Source organism: Tupaia chinensis, unplaced genomic scaffold (assembly GCF_000334495.1).
Source record: "Tupaia chinensis unplaced genomic scaffold, TupChi_1.0 Scaffold139677_1, whole genome shotgun sequence".
Classification (NCBI taxonomy): Eukaryota; Metazoa; Chordata; class Mammalia; order Scandentia; family Tupaiidae; genus Tupaia; species Tupaia belangeri.
Window position 1 is genome coordinate 1,178,824 of NW_006199558.1, and position 6,843 is coordinate 1,185,666.

Below are 6,843 nucleotides of genomic sequence, written 5' to 3' on the forward strand. Positions count from 1 at the left end.
TATTTTTAAATCCTACAAGGAAAGTAAGGCTTCAAGATTAAGAATGGAGCAGGAGGTAGCAGAGTGGTAACAGTAAACCAACCTGGGAAATGAATGGGGTTCACATCCTGGTATTTCTCCTCTCATCTCACCTCTAACTGCTAGATATGCTACCTTTTGCACAACTAAACAAGCATACTCATGATCACGGCCAGCTGAGATTGAGAATAGATAATAGCATGAATATTTTGTTGGAGGTGTCTTTTCTCTCCTGGAAAAAATAAACTGAAAAGACTGGGACAGATGAAAAGAGGATACCATTGAACTGGAGTTTTCTTCTTCACTTTCAAGAAAACATTGAACTATCAACCACCTGTACCAGAAAAATGAAAGGGTAAGTTTACTCAAGGGTCAGAAGGAAAAGCCAGAAGTATATAGGAAGTTTTCTAAGACTTGGTTCTTTATATGGTCTATTGACTATAACTTAGCATTTTCTGTCATCTTTAACATTAATTTTTAAAACAGAATTCTTTTTATAAAATTTTTTCATTTAATTTTCTTTTATACATTCAATCACATTATTTGGCTTACAAAATGGATATTTCAACAGGTAAACATTTTTCCCTAGTACAGTTGATAAAACTACAAAATATCTTCAACAGATAATACCACATTTCTTTGTGCCATTAATGCTTTGCCTCCCTATTTTTCTTCTAAATGTCCTTCCTCAGCCCCTCCTCTTTCACACACACTATATCTGGTATTTACATCTATATACTGTGTTTCTATATCCTTTAGTCAATTAGTTTCAGTCATAGAGTGCGGATACTCGGTATATATTAAGGTGGGGACATACGATGCCTCTCCTTCATAGTCTTGCTTGCTTCACTCAGCAGTAAACTTTCCATATTCATCCACTTCCTGTCAAAGCCAGAGTTTTGTTGTTTTTCTATGACTGAATAGTATTCCATTGAGTATATATGCCACAGTTTTTCAATCCATTTATCTGTATGTGGGCATTTGAGTTGTTTCCATGACTTAGCAATTGTGAATAGTGCCACAGTAAACATCGATGTGCAAGCACTTTTCTGAATAAGTATTCCGTCCTTTGGGTAGACACCAAAAAGTGGGATTGTTGGATCATATGGTAGTTCTATTTGTAGATTTTTGAGGAATCTCCAAATTGTTCTCCACAGTGGCTGGACCAATTTACATTCCCACCATCAGTGTAAGAGAGTTCCCCTTTCACCACACCCCTGCCAGCACATATTGGGTTTTTTTGTTGTTTTTTTTTGTTTTGTTTTACTTTCTTTTTTTTTTTTTTTTTTTTTTTTTTTTTTTTAGTCATTCTGACTGGGGTTGGGGGTCTCTCATTTTTGCTTTGATCTGCATTTCCCTTACAATGAGGGATGTTGAGCATTTTTTCATATGCCTTTTAGCTATTCGTATGTCATCTTTAGAGTGTGGATTGTTCAACTCATTCTCCCATCTTTTAATAGGACTGATTGTCTTTTTTCCAAACAGTTGCTTGAGTTCCTTGTGAATTCTGATTATCAGGCCCTTATCTGACACACAGTTTATGAAAACATTTTCCCATTCTGAAGGCTGGCTATTCACACTAATTACTTTATCTTTTGCCATGGAGAAACTTCTTAGTTTGATGTAATCCCACTTGTCTATTTTGGGGATTACTGACTGGGCTTTGGGGGTCTTATTTAAGTCTTTCCCTGTCTCCCAGAGTTTCCCCAGTTTTTTCCAACAGAAAACTATATATTTTACATAAAGAACCGTAAAAAATAAAGACTATTTTCTTTCTTTTGGTTTCTATCAAAGGGTATAGTTTGATCATATTATTACATTATTAGTTTAAAGGGGCTTTTTTGAATGAAAAGATGAGAGTTTCCTTTTAGTTGAACTTTTTGTGCATGTACTTTAAATTTTGTTCCCACACCAGAAACATGTATTTAATTATCCAAAAGGGAAAAAATATTAAAGTAATAAAGCAGAGATAAGACTAAAGCAATATTTTATTACTTTAAGAGTATTTTTTCATTAGTCAAGGTCAAATACAACAGGCAACAAGCTTCAAGTCAAATATAAAAAATGCAACGAACCAATAACTTATAATTCTCTTAAGGGATAGAAATTGCTGAGGAGCTTTTTATATTTTAATGGAAAAAATAAATCTAACATGAGCATGATTTACAAAATGTTTCCACAAAATGGTATTCAGTAAATTATTCTACACAGCCTTACATTCATCATAAGGCATGGTTATTTCCTTAAGCATATTTAAACGCAACTTCAACAAACAGTCTTATTTTCTAAAACTGCCTTTTTTGTCAGGTTTCATTTTAGCAGTGAGGCTCATCCTATTTGTTCCCTATGGATAGCTGAACTTTAGCACTTCTCATTTATCTACAAGCCATTGTGAATGAACAATGAATTAATTTATTGGCTCTGCTTCTAATTTTAAAATTGTCATTCAGCATAATTTCCCAATTAAATTATTAAAATTTACTGAATACTCAAAGTCCTTTGAATGTGTATCCCACATTTGGTCAAATGTACCTTTGAGGAAAATTCGCATCAAAGAAAATACTTGTTTTCTATAAACTATGTTTTTAAAAATTAAAACTACTTGACAAAAAGACAATTTTAGTCTTTTAGGTGTTTATTTCCATTTTGCTTTGTAGAAGAAAAGTACTCAGTCTATGTTAGAGTGAATTCACTTTGTTCTATCCTACTTTTCAATTATTTTCACAGCATAACGCTCTCCATACCTATGCTGGTAATTAATTGGTTTTATTTATAAGAATGCTGCTGTTGAAATTACTTTGAGAGGAAACTATAAGCAGTGAAACTGCTTATAGAAACTATTCAGAAATATAAAAACTATCATTAGATCAGAAAAGTTACTAAAATGTGTTTATTATTACTATTTGTATTCATCATTGAGGTTAGTGATTGACAGTATTAAGGGTTTTGAGCCCTAAGATGCTTGAAAAAGATTATTCTAAAGTAATGCTTACAAAAACATTTTTTAGCAATATTTTGAGTTTTGCTTTAGAAGCCGTGTATATAATGTATACAGCATTCTAGTAATAGTGCTAGAAAAAGCTCTTCTGAAAACTTACTTATACACTTAAAAGCAAATAGTGTGAAGGATCAAGATGGACTAGTGTTTCTCTGGAAAGAGAAGTTAATAAATGCCTAAGCACAGGAGGTGAGGCTGACAAAATAAAGGGAAAAAAGATGGCAGGAACTTTTGGAACACATGTTATCTACTTGGAAAAGGAGGGGGTCAATCATCTGAAGTCAGTGAATATTTAGAGAAGCTTCACTCTCCTCCTCTCTTTTGAAATAACAAACTCTGGACTACTGCCATGGATTCCAGTACTCCCCACCTACAGAACAACAGTGAAACTGGCACAGAACTAACACACATAGTAGGGAAAAGCCTGAACATACAGCTTCAGAAAAATATAAAAAAAAAAATGGATCTTCTACCCCATGCTCACCCCAAGTGAACTTTACCACCCTGAGCTGACTAACTGGTAGAGCTTCATTTACAATCAAGACTCAAGCCCAGTGGGAGCAAAGGATGAAAAGGAGAGTACCCACATCCCAACAGAGACTGAATAACTTGCTCACCATCCCTGTCAGGCAGGTAGAGCAGGCATGTACCATCTTTCCCTTCAGACTGAAATCCAGGGGAATGATGCCTACCACAATTGATGCCACCAAAGGCACAGCTCTTTGGGACATCCTTGAACTGTAAGTATGGGAACAGGAAATGGGAGGAACATCTGACAGAGAAGAGGGTACCAGAGACCCACTTACTCCGCATCAAAGCGGGGGAGACAGGGCACCACCCAAGACCAATTCTTGATCCTGGAGTACACAATCTAGTTGGCTAATTTCTACAAGGAGTCTATTCAAATCTAGTAAGCATCCCTGAATCACCAAGCTCTGTAGGTTGCAGATACTAGTGAGAGTCACCCTGATAGGTTCGCACCTGGCCCCTCATGGACAACCTTCTCAGGACCACATCTAAGAATGGAGAGTCACTCTGCCTCTGGATGTCCCATGTGGGCCCTGTGCCTCACAGAAAGACTTGCCCTAGCACCTTTTATAAAACCTTGACCTGACTGCATTCAGACCTGGAGAATTGCATCCTGCCATAAATTAGAGGTAGAATATTTGGGTCATTGAAAAAGTCACAATGTATTTTGTGTAGGCACATTGAAAAACATGTCATGATTTCCTGACAAACTATTATGACCCTGGCAAGCATCTGAAAGACAGCTGTCCCCGGACCTTCCTGGAATACCTTGCAGGGGCCACACCTAGGTCTTGAGGGCTAACTTGTATACCATCCCCACTACTGCCTTCCCAGGGCCACATTCAGCACTTAGAAAAGGTGCCCCTTTAGGGTGTTACATGTAGGCTGCTAAGGACCCATTCTTTAGTCTCGTAGATAGGCTTGTCTTCAAGCCCACCTGGACCATCTCAAAAAGTTCCATGAGGGTGGGGAGAGCTACTCCATATTCAGGTCTCATACCCAAGCTATACAAACCCTACTCTGCATTGAAAGACATGACTGCTACCAGCACCCTGGACTACTTTGCTAGGGGCACACTTGGGATCTAGGGCTGCTCTATCTGCACCCACATCCCTCCAACCAGCATTACAGAATCTACTCCAGCAATTAAGAAATAGTCAGTACCCTACCAGATGTTTAAAAGTCAATACAGAGACACAAGGAATATGAAAAGAAACAAGGGAATCTCTCTTTCAAAAAGGAATAGAATGAACAATGGATAAAACAGAAAATCACAGAAAAGTCAGAAATAAGAACTGAAATTTGATCATACTAAATTCAATGAGATGCAAGAGAAAACATACAACAAATTCTAGCAGATGAGAAAATAATTTCATGACATGAAGGAAGGATGCTGTAAAGAGATTTTTAAAAAAAGAACTTTTGGAGATAAAGAATACAATATAAAAAATTATAATCACTATCATAAGTATTAACAGTAGAATTTCTGACATTGAAGACAAAACCTCCAATTTTGACCAAGCCACCAAAAGAATTAAAAAAAAATGAAAAATGAAAAAAAATACAAAAAATTTTAGACACTATTAAACAGCTGAATATCTGCATAATAGCTATTCTATAAAGTAAAGAGATAGGTAAAGGCATAGGCAATCTTTCATGAAATACTGTCTGAAAATTTTCCAAATCTAGAAAAACATCCAGATCCAGGAAACACAAAATATGTCAAAAAGATTCAATAAAATATCTTCTCCACAAAGATCTTTTTATATCATAGACAAATTTTTTCATCTTTGTCATAGCCAAATTGACAAAAGTCAAAGACAAAGATAATATTCTAAAAATGGCAAGAGAGAAATGTTTAAAGAATATCCCTCAGACTAACCTCAGATCTCTCAACAGAAACAATTCAGGCAAGGATAGAATGAGAAGAATATATTTTAAACTCTGGAAAAGAAAATAAATTATTCAAGAATACTAGACCTGGCAAGGTTATCCCTCAAATGGGAAGGACAAATAATTCCCGGGTAAACAAAAAACTGAAGAATTCACAAATACTAGACAAGCTCTTCAAGAACTATTTAAGGAATATGGCATTAGGAAAATGAAGGAAGACAAATAGAAATATGATAACAAAAAAAAACTAAAAATGATGAACAAAACAGCAGATGAACAAAACAGCAGATATTGATAATAAAATTGAATGTTAATACATTAAATTCCTTAATTAGAAGACAAAGATTGGCCAAATGGAGCCTTCTATATGGTGCTTACAAGAAATACACCTAGAGGGGACCAGCGGTTAGTGTAATGGCTATGTCTCTGGACTCCCATGTAGTCGACCGCAGTTCACTTCCCAGACCCAATGGCTTAAAACTCACGCCGGGCATGTGTGCGTGCATGCCCAAGATCCCGAGAAGAGAATGGAGGAGAAGGGATTGCGGCATGGCCATCCCCCCGGGGGGTGATTTCTCGCTTTCTGTCTCTCTGTCTCTGTCTGTCTGGCGAGTGCACACGCCCTGTAGCAAAAACCTCTCAAAAAATAAAAAAAAAAAGAAAGAAATACACCTAGATATATGTTGAAAGTAAAGGGCTAGAAAAGTGAATTCATGCAAACAAAAACAAACCAAAAGGCCAGAGTCATAATAGTGATATCAGACAAATTAGACTTGAACATAAAACTGTGGGGACCAGCAGATGCCATAGTGGTTGTGTCGCGAGATTCCCACATGGTCGATCATGGTTCGAGTCCAGGACCCTGAAGCTTGGGACTCAGGCAGGCACGTGTGCGTGCATAACCAAATCCCAAGAGGAGAATGGAGGAGAAGGGATTGTGTCATGGCCATCCCCTCTGGGGGGCTATTTATCACTTGTTGTCTCTCTGGTAAGCATATGTGCCCTATAGCAAATATCAAAAAAAAGAAAAGAAAAAAAGATAAAAACTGTGAAAAGAGATAAGGGAGGATACTATGTATTATTCAAGGGACTAATTCACCAATCAGATATAATAAAATATTTATGCATCTAACACTGGGGCATCAAAATACATAAAAGAAAAACTGACTAGTGGGTATTTCAAAATTTCAAAACCTCATTGCCACTGCTAGACAAATCATCTCGAACAAACGCTATACAAAGAGACACTGACGCTAAATGATACCGTAAACCAAATGGCCCTGATATTTATAAAATAATGATGAATCATTAGCTACACTAAGAAAGTAGCTGAATAAAATCAATAATGAAACAGTCAACAGTAGGACATCTATCACAGAAATATGAAAGATCATGAAATTTGTCTG